This window comes from Meleagris gallopavo, chromosome 4 (genome assembly GCF_000146605.3).
Source record: "Meleagris gallopavo isolate NT-WF06-2002-E0010 breed Aviagen turkey brand Nicholas breeding stock chromosome 4, Turkey_5.1, whole genome shotgun sequence".
Classification (NCBI taxonomy): Eukaryota; Metazoa; Chordata; class Aves; order Galliformes; family Phasianidae; genus Meleagris; species Meleagris gallopavo.
This window is the reverse complement of record NC_015014.2, coordinates 8,945,706-8,958,221: the sequence shown is the minus strand read 5'-3', so window position 1 is coordinate 8,958,221 and position 12,516 is coordinate 8,945,706.

Here is a 12,516-nt window from a genome sequence, read left to right as displayed (position 1 = left end):
TGCTTTCAAAATGAAGGACTGGCGGCTGACGTACTGCTTTCACACTCAAACACAGAAGCAGGCGGCTTCTTTTTGCACTGAACCGTACGGGCATGCTTCACATGCTTCACGGACAAGCAGAACTTGTCTTCCAACAGGACCTAATGTGAAGAAATTGTAAGGAAAGGGGGCTTATGACGAGCAGACGGAAGGAGCGAGGGGACCCCTGCGCTTTTCGGTCCTGTCCGATACGATTTTCCTCAACTCCCTGAAATCCAGTAAGTAGCTGAAGATCGCGGCAGACGGTGGAGGGGGCAGGGGCGGTAGACGGTGTTCTTTTTCCCTTTGCCCTTTTCCCTTTTCTCCTTTTTCCCCTTTCCCCTTTGTACTACAGTAAACAAATTTTCAGTTTAGGACATCGGCAAAGTGTGCGCATAATACTATATTTAATTTGTTAAGAAATGCACCTCGGTTTGTGGTGGCCCTGAAATCTAGAACCAGGTTCACCGTGAAGGCCCGTTATGTTACAGAAGATTCTGTTAACTGGGTATTCATAATGTGTAGAGAATGATACTGGGTGAGTTCATGTAAAAAATAGAGTCGAAATTCATTGAAAACTTTATGAACCGACCAGTTCCTAAACACTCACAGTAACCTGTGTTGCGCCTACGGTTCACTAATAGCAGCGCATCTTTCGTTCACGTCAAGAAGGCCGTTGTAGTTGGGAGTTCCTGCCAAGATTGTTCAAAGTTGGAAGTTGTTAAAGAAGCCTCCCAGTCCGTACATTTGTCAGGCACAGAAACAGCTCGTATCATCATAGAATCATAGAACTTCTCAGGTTGGAATAGACCTTAAAGATCAGCGAGTCCAATCAGAACCTAACCGTCCTACCCTAACTCTAACAGCCCTCCGCTAAGTCACGTCCCTGAGCACCACATCCAAATGGTTTTTGGGCACGTCCAAGGATGGTGACTCAACCGCCTCCCTGGGGAGCCTGTTCCAGTGCTCAGCAACCCTTTCTGTACAGAAGTTTTTCCTGGTATCCAGCCTAAACCTCCCCCGGTGCCACTTAAGGCTATACATCAGAAGAATGTCTGTGATACTGCAGAAGGCAGTATGAGCCCCCAAGCCCGTATGGAAAGGAGGAGCCGGCGGTCAGTTTTTGTGCCGGAAGGTCCCCGTGGAGTTCCACAAGAATGACTTTAAAATAAAGTCGCCCTTGCGCAGCAAAACTGGTAGATAAGTAGACTGACGTGTCCTCCGTGCCGTGACGGAGCTTGAGCCGTGCAAATATCATACAAGAGGTCCAAAGTTACCGCATTATTTTTGATTGCGAAACGTCTCAGCTCTTTAAATAAGTTACCAAATGCAATAGGAGCGGCATTCAAAGCTTAGGGGCCAAGCAGATTCGTAGGATTTGCGAAAGCTAAGAACTGCGGCACAGCACTTTGAAATCTCGATCGAGACAGCAAGGAGTCATTTGAGAACATCAGAAAAGTTATCGATGTGTTCGGAGGAACGCCTACGCTTTCCAGGCTGACAGAGGAGAACTGAAGGTCGCTGCTCTGAGAGGCGTGGCCTCTCAGGGACGATACCGATATTTTATTACGAGTGGAAAACGGTTTGATTTGTCAAAGGTCACGCAGAACAGCTCGTTTTCTTTTGTCTGGAAAAAGGCTTTCTTTATTATGATACGTATCAGAGGATTTAAATTTTGTCAACCTTGTGCCGAGCGTGTTTCTTAGGCTGTAGTTTCTACTGCCACTCACTTATTTGTAGAAAACGGTAAGGAAGAAACGTCCTTGTCTCTTTGTCGTAGAGATAGCATTTTCATTGAAAAACAGCCTGAGAATGTATTGAAGAATTACAAGTTTTTTCCTCAGAAATGATAAGGCGAAGAAAAACATTTCACTCCTACTCTTTCACATCGTTAATAATCTTTGACTGGGAGGGAAAAAATTGGCTCGATTTTGAAGTCCTGGAGCTCTTAAATTCACAGCGATCCTCACCTTTGCACAGGGGAAGGAGCCTGTGACATTGGTAAGGTATATTTCCCGGGATCTCGCTGGCGTAAGCTGGAAGCTAGCCCAAAACGAGATCCCCAGCGTATCCTAAGATGGAAAATTACCTTATTCTCTGCACTGGGTCCCGTGCTGGAACTTTTTCTGTATCATAAATGAAGTTTTGTTACAGATTACTTGTTCGAAACATTTAACAGTAACGAAGTCGAAGTAAGCAGTAACGGAAGTGTGCCGTCAATTCTGCTGCTCATCTTTACAAGGTACAATTCGAATTGTCGTTACGAAAGTTATCAGCATATGCCTCCCTCTCCCTCATTTTTTTGCTTTCAGCTGTCGCAGTTTACGTAAAAGCCATTAAAAAACGGATCTTCCAAATTGCGACGAATTGTTCTCAAAGAGACATTCAGGCTCAGGTGAGGATGTATTTTCCAAATATTTTACATTTATTAGAAGCGGAAAACAAAAGAATAGCATTTGCAAGAACATTTGGTCTTACTCTGCTCACACACGATTACCAAACAAACTGAAAGTAAGGAATTTGTTCTTAGGCAAAATTACGCAAAAATAGGTTGTGCAAAGATAGATTCGCCTCTCGCCGGATCGTTCTCTATTTCTCTAAACCATACTCCGTTGTTCCTTGGCTTTGATTAGATCGCTAAGATATCTGTTAGAGGATGAGCAGAGGTTTTCTAGCGCAGAGTTCTCGAGGCTATCGCTGAGATGCAGAAACTAATGAATCCATCCATTAATTGGATGAACAAACGTTCGATAAAATGACATTGGCAACATTGTGACCTTTCAGTTCTCTATTTGACGCTGAGAACGAAAGTGACGCCTTCTCTTTTATCGCGTTGGCCCACAACGTCAGACGTGCTTTCAGCTCCATTGCTGATAAAAGCGCACAGCTAACGGCGGTGATTGTGTTGAAGACGAGCGTTTTGCAGCTGAGAATTCTCTCAGTCAAGTAGCGGTTTCGATTCCTGTGTGCAGGTGAAATTATGGTTTTGTTTAGATTAAATTTATAAATTTCCACGGCTGTACGCTTAGGATAGATTCAGAAGTATTTTTTTTCTAGCTAAGTGATTGCAGCCAGGTGTTCTGTTGGAAATAGATTTTGAATTATTTTTGTTTTTAACGGCTCTCCTTGTAATCAAAATGTTTGTTGTAATTATGCAGATCAAGTAACGAGGGCGAACTCGGATGCAATGCCTTCTGAATGCTAACATCCACAATTTGAGGCGGAAGCGCCGAGTCAGGGCCCGAAGCAGTGATCGAGCACCTGGGGGGAAGGCGGGGCTGACCCGCAGGAGCTCAGGTGCGTGCAATGTTCCCTAGCGAGCGGAAGGGGCGGAGCCAGGATCCACCCCTTCCCAGATCTCACTTAAGGGCTGGCAGAGGAGGAGAGAGGATCTCTTCGGAGGTCCCTGCCTACGAAAGGCTTTTTGAAGGTAAGCGGCTTCTTTTTTTGTTTGTTTCTGTGCTCGGGCTGCTGCTTTTGAGCCAGCCCTCGCCCACTACAGCCCACGATTTTTTGGCTGTGCTGTCACTGCTCTTTCTGTCATGTTATTTTCCAGCAATTATTTGCTGCTGGTGAGGGAGCTTTTTCTTTTGCTTTTCCAAGTACTTTAATGGAGCTTCAGTTTGCGAAGCTATTGCAACTCTGTTAAAACAAAGCCAGTGTTCCATTTATGCAGTTGCGATATTTCCACCATGGAAATACAGAGCACCGCAACTTTTCTTTTACAATTTTAGTGTTGTCGGTGTGAAGACGATGGGTACGGAACTCAGTGGATTGGATTCAACTGGATAGTTACCTTGTTACTTAAGTAATCATACCTAAATGTTGTGGAAAGATAAACTAGGGGAAGGTCACAATTGGGTGGAGCTGAATTTACTTTCCTAGTGGGAAAAAATGAACCTCTTTTGCTTTTTCCTGAAAGAGCTAGGGGGAAAAGAAAAATAAATAAGGATAAATAATCCTACGATGACTGGCACGTCCATTGCTTACTCAGAACTTTGTTTTCTTTGTTTTATTTTTGTATTTCTGTAGTCCTTGAATGTGTGGGAGTCCCGAGCATAGACGCAAACTATGTTTGTGTTATATTTTTCCATATTTGGTTTTATCTTGGCAAGAAATGTTGCCATGTCAGTTTGCTTTTCATTGTTCTTGAACTGGTTTTCTTCATTGTATCTAAAACAGAAATGAGGGTGGGCAGCTACGAATGGAGATTTTAGGTGCGAATCTGCTGCACTGCAGGACCGGATTGAAGTAATTAATTTTTTAATCTATCCCGTAGTGTTACAGGTAATGAAACCCTAGTCTACAGTTTGGAATGTGATCTCAGGACGCGCTCTTGAGCACAGTCTTGGCGAGGGGCTTGAGACTCTTATAATCCTTGAGGTCCCTTCCAACCGAAGCCATTTCATGATTTACCAAGTTTTGGTCTTTGTTCAGTGAAAATGTGGGTTTGTTTGTTTGTTTTTTTTAAACCTACCTTGTTGTGTTTTTTTTTTTTCTGGAAATTTCTGAATATGTAAATGAGAAGAGCAATGAACTTTGTTGGTTTTTTCTTATAATTGTAAGTAGTTATTTCAATTTGTCCTGTGTCTTACTTTTTTTTAATAATAGTTCTAAAACAGCTTTTGCCAATTAAGAACATTGGAGAGTCTCTTGCTGGTAGAGCTAATTGCTTTTAATTCTGAGTAAGCAAAAGGTAGTGTATTAGTTTCAGCTGGGATGGAATTTTTTTTTTTTCAGAGCTCCCGGTCTGATGCTTCATTTTGATTTAGGAGAGTAGCCAGGTTTATAGTTGCTCCTGGGCAGTATTGTTCAGATCCAGGGCCCCATTCTCAGCAGAGAGCCCGAGGAGCTGGGAGGGAAAGGAATGGAGGAACAGCTGACTTAGACTGGCTGTAGGGTTCCACGTCAAGCAGAAAGATTTTTGAAGGGGTGAGAGTTCACCTGACTCTGTTGCTTTCTGGGGATTCAGCTGAGCATCACTTGGGTGGTGGTAGTGAGCAATTACTGGGTCAGAACTCATTATATATGTGTGTATGCATTCGTATATACTGTTGCAAGTAGTAACCTTCTCTCTCTTTATCTGTGTGAATACTATCACCTCAACCTGCAAGTTCTGCTTTTTTCTTGCAGCGCTCTCCCCCATCCCACGGGGAAAAGAGCAAAGCTTAGCCACCAGTGGGGTTTAACAGCACCTGGTTTGCCTTCCAACAGTTGCAGAGGAGCATTTATTTCGACAGACACAAAAGCAACTCTTAAAAACATGGAAAGCTTAGGGCGGGAGTTGATGAAATGTGCTCGTGAATTACACTGACGGCGCTTGCTTCATTTCATAGCGTTTCAGCACATCACGCTATGTTATAGAAAAACCTTTTTCCCTGCAGCCGTAGGATCTGCTGGCATCCAGAGGCCAGAGGTGCCCTCTCGCCTAGATTGTGGGCTGAGTGAATTTGGCCTCAGGAGCCGGGAGGTTTTGTTATGAGGAAGTAATCCTTTATTTAGCAATCATTTCCAATTAAGTGCGGGTAATTTAAGTGCACAGGGCAAAGGAAAATGCTCCTGAATAACATACTCGCGGGAGAACTCTGACAAAATGCTAGCTGAGTATTTTGAAAGTATATACTTAATTTATTTTGGTAATGTGACGCTGGAGAAATTTCACAGCAGAAGTTGGAGAGGAGGAGTCTGTGCATAAAGACCTCGAGCCTGACAGTAGTTAGACCTCTAGAGAGCAGCGCATAAGGAAACCAAGATGGAAAGTACCAGGAGTTTAGAAACACTAGAGTAGCTCTGGGGAAAGGTGTAGTTTTCAAGTAACACCCAACAGTCCTAGTATAACTGCTTCTTGAAAGCCCCTTTTGAAGTTATTTAACCTTACATTCATTAAATAAAAGGCAGAAAGATAGAGAAGAACCCAGCTCCATCTTACCACAGCTGTAAAAAAGTTTAAATTTGTCATTCAAGCTATTATGGAAGCGTAATATCAATTAAGCGTTACAAAGCATGCTCATTTTGCATTTTCAGATAAACATACTACTGTACAAGAAACGCGTATAACAAACGCAGTAGTTCCTGACTTAGCCTAGATTTTATACATCAAAGGTCTCTCAACTATAGCACATTTCTAGCTCTACAGGAGAATTTAACATTCATCATTCTTCCCACCATCAATGTAACTATCACTTATAGTTTAAGTAATTATTTCAACTGCATGAAAAAAAACAGCTTACTCAATTATGTCCTCACTGATAGCCTATCTGTAAGATTCCAATTTTTTTAAAGCACTGTCTGACTTAACACAATTTTGAAGTAACTCGAGGTAGGAGGGACCCTTGAAGGCCACCTGGTCCAGCTTCCTCATGCCACTGGGGTCACCTACAGCTGGATAGGGTCGCTCAGAGCCTTGTCCAGCCTTCCGTCAACCTGCAGGCTCCTGAAAGAAACCAAGATAGACTTAGTCTAATAGTTGCAGTGGTCTCCTACTTCATTTATGAATGGAAAAACTGAAGTTGTGACATAAATAAACAGTTCTTGCTTTCACCTCTTTCGCCTGAAGGTGGACTTAGTTTGTAGCCAACACTGCTGCTATTCTGTGATTCTCAAGGGGCTTTTATTTAAAAGCAAAGGCTGCAGAGAGACAATTAACTGAGACAGTTACAAGTAAACAGCGCTGCCAACTCAGGCTTGCATAGGAAGACCCGTCACAAGCCGAGCAGGTTGAAGCTGTGCATTTGCAGCAGCATACTCGGGAAGGAGGAGCAGTAAAACTTGGAGCCGAGGAAGAGCAACCCGCCACCTCATTTCCTGGCATTTGAGAGCTAATCGTAGGAGGATGCACTTTGCAGTTGTAGGAGATTAGAAACTTCAAAAAAAAGTAGAAAGCTGTCTTTAAAAGCATAAAAATCGCCTTTATAGGGAGAGAATGTATTCAGTTAAGCGTGCTCTGAAAGAAACAGCTGAGATGACAGGCAGCATTTTTTCTCCCCCAGAAGAGAAGTCTGAACTCACCTGCTCCATCACCATGCCAAAGGAGGCAGCCTTTGAATCAGACGCCACTCAGACAGCGAGCAAGGTTGAAATGGCAGTCTCCCCAGCTCACAGTTTTCTTCCCCCACCGGCAACCAGACAATGCAGGTAGGCGAGAATCTTGCATCTACAGGAAAAAGCAGAGCTCGTACCGTATTGAACTTCACTATGTTCTTCCAGCTCTTCATCGAGCTTCTTTTCAACAGCAGCTGTACACTCTAGCTGTTTGTCTCATCTTCCAATTAACTTCCTTTATTTCCTACAGAATATTTCAGAATAGGGGAGCCACTTGGGAAATAAGTAGACAGCAGCGCAAAACGCTCAGGGTGACCAGATTTGATTAACAGTATTATGCAGTCAAAGAGGCAAAGGATTGGTTTTTTGCAAGCCATTTCTGGTCACGGGCTGTAGTAAATTCAGCATTCAGCAGCCAAAGTTACAGCTCGTAGGCAAAAGCTGCATTCAAATACCACCGCAGAAGAGATTGCTGCAAAAAGTCACACGTAAAGGAAGAACTCAATTACAATATTATTAATATATAATATTAATAGAACAGCAGCCAGCAAAAACACAAGTATCAAGCCACTTGCTAACTGCACGCATTGCTCCTTCCCGTCTATTTCTTCTCTCAGAGGTTTAGAAATGCTTGCTACCGCACGTGTCACGAGCGCTACTACCGCTGCTCCCACCAGCCGCTGTTCGATAGCCATCATCTTACAATGCAGCCACTTCATTTCTTTTTGTTATTTGAGTCTAAGGGAGCTCAAAACGTAGCAGTCTCAGATTTAGTTTTGAGAAGAAGAGTGGCAATCTTTTTTTGTATGCCTCTTTACACGTAAGTGTCTTTTCTGCCACCTCCCGCAGCAGCTGTTTTGGACCGGTCTTGTGCTAGTAAGAAGTCTTTTCAATTGATTTCTAGAAAACTAGCTAGGTGCGCAGTCACAGAAATTTAAGTTGCATTCCTTAGCAAGATCAGTTTTTCTTCCCTTTAAATTTAAAGACAACTTACCAGCATCTCTTGGCTTTCATCCGCAAATACAGTAAAGTTCACCAACAAGCCCACGGAAGAGTTACACGCAGCAGTTCCAGCAGTCAACCTTACTTGTCTTTTGCTTCAGTGCTATTCATGCCACCCATTTGCAAAGGCACCTACAGCTAACTACGTGTAATCTGGCACAGAGCTCTTAGTAGAAGGTAGGCAATCTGAGAAGCATTTGTTTTACTTTTTTGTTACCCTGATTTAGCAGGACTTGGAGTATATGCTAAAAAAAAAAAAAAAGGCAAGCAGAGCAGCCAACTTCCTCCACTTCTGAAGCTCTACGTAATGCAGTGGCTTCACTGGGAATCCAAAGGCAGCAAGCTGCCACCGAACCACCTTCAATTTTGGAGCCACCAAAGTCAAGCCCCGTGCCTCCTGGGATCCCTTTGTAAGAGGTGAGGTCCCCACGGCCAGTTGCTTTCAGACGCAGCTAGGATTTCAGCGTACATTCATTTGTGCTTTTTCAGCTAAAGCCCAGCTTACCGGGGCTATTCACGGCAGCTGCTGCAGAGGCTTCAGCTCTCGTACTTGCGTGGGGAGCCCCTCTGTGAAGTTAGTTAGCAGCAGTTAAGATGTCATTTTGGGATTTGAGTACCTGAGCAAGTTGAGGTAGGGCATTAGTTGTCATGAAAAGCAGTTACAGCCAGACCATTAGCGTGATACCACAATGTAGTTAACAGCATGGCTCAAACCTAGAAATACAACCATTTGAGATGGTAAGCCCACATCAACGCTATTTTTCCCCTAAGCTTGTCAGCTGACCTCTATTTCCACCTCAAAATTAACACCTCTCCTCATTCTAGCAGGTAGCATGGGTTACTGCAGCAGAATCCGCAAAACGGGAAACAAGAAGCTCTGGCTAAGCAGTTTGTGTGGCAAAAGCCCCATGTTCTATTCATCCCTGTTACTTTACGTTGAAGATATTTGTTGTTGCAGAATATACATTGTGAACCCAGGAGGTACACTCGGCTGCCTGCTGCAGGAGCATTGCACAGCCACCCGCATCTCCAAGGATTTTTCCAAGCATCTCCCTGGGCCAACCCAAGTTATTCCACACAAGGACCCATCGAGTCCCAGACAAAGGGATCTTTCCAGAACGTGCTGCTTGTGCTCAGAAGGCACCTGACTGCTCTCCAGCAAAGCAGGGACTCCAGTTCCTTCCAGTCCTGCCTTCTCTTTGAGCCCATGACCAAGACCACCCCTGGGCCACAGTGTATGCTACCAGGGGCCTCACCCACTCAAGGGAGTCCCTCAGAACTGGGGCAGGTCCCAGCCCTTCCCACCCAGGGGCATTTCCCAAAACTAGAGGGGAATGCCCATGTCACTCCCCCCACACCCCTGTGGGGGCCCCCACCAGCCACAGCTTCTCAAAAAAAAGACAGCAGAACCCACCCTCCCACCTAAAAAAAAAAAAATCTCTTTAGAGATAGTGCAAACCCCAGCCAACAGCCCCATTAAAAAACCACATGGCACACCCAGTAGCCAAACACTGAAAAAAGCCCCAGGAAAACATAAACAAATCACTTAACCCAATGCTAAACATGGTCACCTCAAACTCTAAAACTTAAGTCAACAGCATACAAAAAACACACTTACTCATCTCTACAACATCAGCACAGCAGTTACTTCACTCAACTAGCAAGAACACTTAGCCATCTATTTCAAGAAAGAAAGTCTAAATAAAAAAAAACACCACCACAGATAGAGACAACAGCCATACTTCATCACAATAGGCATAACATCCCCAGCCAAGTCTCACTTCCAAAAAGGGCAAGTCAATTGCTCATACAAGTAGGAGACACGTGCCCTGCTGTGACTGCACACTAACCAATGTCAGCCTTGCTACACAAGCAGCACTTCAAAACACACTAAACCCAGACCAAGAAGTACAAAAACATAATTGCACACCTACTCACCAGGCAATCTATACTCCTGAACATCAGGGGACAAACATATCACACACTCCAGCCAGCACCCATCACAGGCACCATAACCTGAAAGGAAACAAAAAAAACTTGACGCTGCTCAACAGGCCCAGGAAAGGTCCAGGCTGTCACATCCCAAGGACCACCGACACCAAGCAATCTCACCGCAAGACCGAGGGTCGACCCGTTCCATCAGCAGGCACGTCAACCTCCACAAGGAAGGCACTCTCCAGTCGTAAACACAATCCTGCTTCATCGCTGCAGCTTCCAGCTCGACCGCACCAGGACCTGGAAAGGAAGACGGCCAGGGAACAAGCCCACAAGAAAGGGCTGCTTTGCCAAACAAGCAGCGCTCCCCTTACTTCTCGATTTGTCAGCCCCTTTCCTCCAGAGATCCTCTGCTGCACGCTATCGAGCCAGGAACCAAAACGCGACGCTGCGCAACGTCTCCGTCCCGAGGGCGCCACGTGCGGGCAGGGAACGCGCCCTCCCGAGGGAGGACCGAGCTTCCTCCCCGCTACGGCCCTGCCTGGGAACAAAAGAAAGACAAGACCAAGTGAAACAAAGCGTTTCTCATGCATTGCTCTCGTTTCAGCTGCCCTCTGTGCTGCTTCTTAACCCCTGCACCGCCAGGATGGGTGGGAGGGCAAACGCCGTGCCGTGTTCTGTCACCGCCCAATGCAGCAAGCAGGACAGGCTACGAAGACAACAAAAACCACACAGGCGGTAATTCTGCTCTCCAGCCGCAGCCAGGGGCGGCACGTGCAGGCTGCAGATGTGCACAACTCACCTCCATCTGTAAGGCCTCCTGCAGCTTCACACCGCCATACTCCTCCTCCCAGCCCTGGACCTGTAGGAAGATTGCTAGATTTCATTTCATTGGGACACACCCTTAAGGGTAACATAGACCAATGCCCTCAGCACAAACATAGACACTTACATTTAAGACAGGTTGCTTAGAGCCCCATCTAGACTGATCAGCTCTCTGGGCCGTGTTCTCCCCTGCAGCAAAATCCTTGAAATGAGATAGCTTCCTTTTCACTAAAAACAAAAAAAACAAAAAACAAAAAAAACCACACACACACACACATACAAACGACACAACAACAATAGAATATCCTGACTTGGAAGGGACTCCAAGGATCACAGAGTTCCAGTCTTCCCATCTGACACTAGGCCAGGTGGCTCCATCCTCCCCGCTCTCAAACACCTACAGGGATGGAGCATCCGCAGCCTGTTCCTGCGCCTCACTGCTGAAGAGCTTCCCCCCAACATCCAAACTAATCCTTGAGCTCAAAACCATCCCCACCGTTCTATCTCTGTCTACCTGGATAAAAAGTTGATTCCCCTCCTTCTTGTAAGCCCCTTTTTAAATACTAGAAGGCTGCAAGGAGGTCTCCTTGCAGCCTTCTCTTCCCCCCAAGCAGCCCAGCTCTCTCACCCTGCCTTTGTACCGGAGTTGCTCCAGCCCCTCGTTCATCTTCACGGCCCTTCCTCAGGACACACACAGAGAGCTCCGCATCCTTCTGGTGCTGGGAACCGCAGACCTGGATACATAATTCAAAATAGGGCCTCGCAAGGGCGAAGTAGAAAGAAACAAACCCCTCCCTGTCCCCTCCCCTCTTACCATGGAGCCCAGGATACCCTGTAGACCTTCTAAAGTGTTAAAAAAAAAAACAAACCTTGTTCTGTCAAAACAGACCCTGCTGAACACTCTACCTTTCTTTCTTATAGCTCTCCCTTCACCTGCTGAAAAGCTGCTTTCAGAACTTCTTGACGCCTTCTCCAGGAGGAAAAGCCTCCACTCCAACAGCCCATCCTAAAAAGGTAGGTTATCCATCCCCCAGCTCACTTTCGCACTCCTAATCCAGAACTACTTTTGGCCTCAGGGAGCTGAAAAACCAGCCCTACTCCAATCCCCCCCCAAAAAGAGGTGGGAGCTGAACAGCAGCACAACACCGAACCCAAGAATCAGAGGGAGCTCAACAGCATCCCCGCACCAAAGCCGCGAAGGCAGGGTGGAAGCCCAGCAGTCTCCTTACTGCGGGCAGGAAGCCCCAGAAGCCCCTGTGCACGCCATCCCCAGCGGCGGAACCTCTGCTAGGGGACGGAGAGCGCATCCCCGAGCCCCCCGCCCTCACAGCCACCGCAGTCTTACTACTGCCAACGCCGCTAACAGCTTCGGGCTGATTCTTGCTGCGAGGGCCTCTGCTGCGGCTCTTGCCCTGCAAAAGAACACAAATCAGAAGCTTTGAGTGAAGAACCACTAGCTTAAAAAAGAAACAAACAGCAACAGAAACAAAACGGAAAAGCAGCTTCTTACTGTGCTTCTCACCCATAGTGGCGTTAGGGCTGGATAAAAGGACACAGCCCCATCCTGTTCACGCTCCCATCTGTGCAAGCAGAAGGGCCTGCAGCACTCCCACGCATCAGGATTGTGCTTGGCCTCAGAAAATCCAGCAGCAACCCTGGGCCAATTCCTGAACAACAAAAAAAAAAAACAACAAA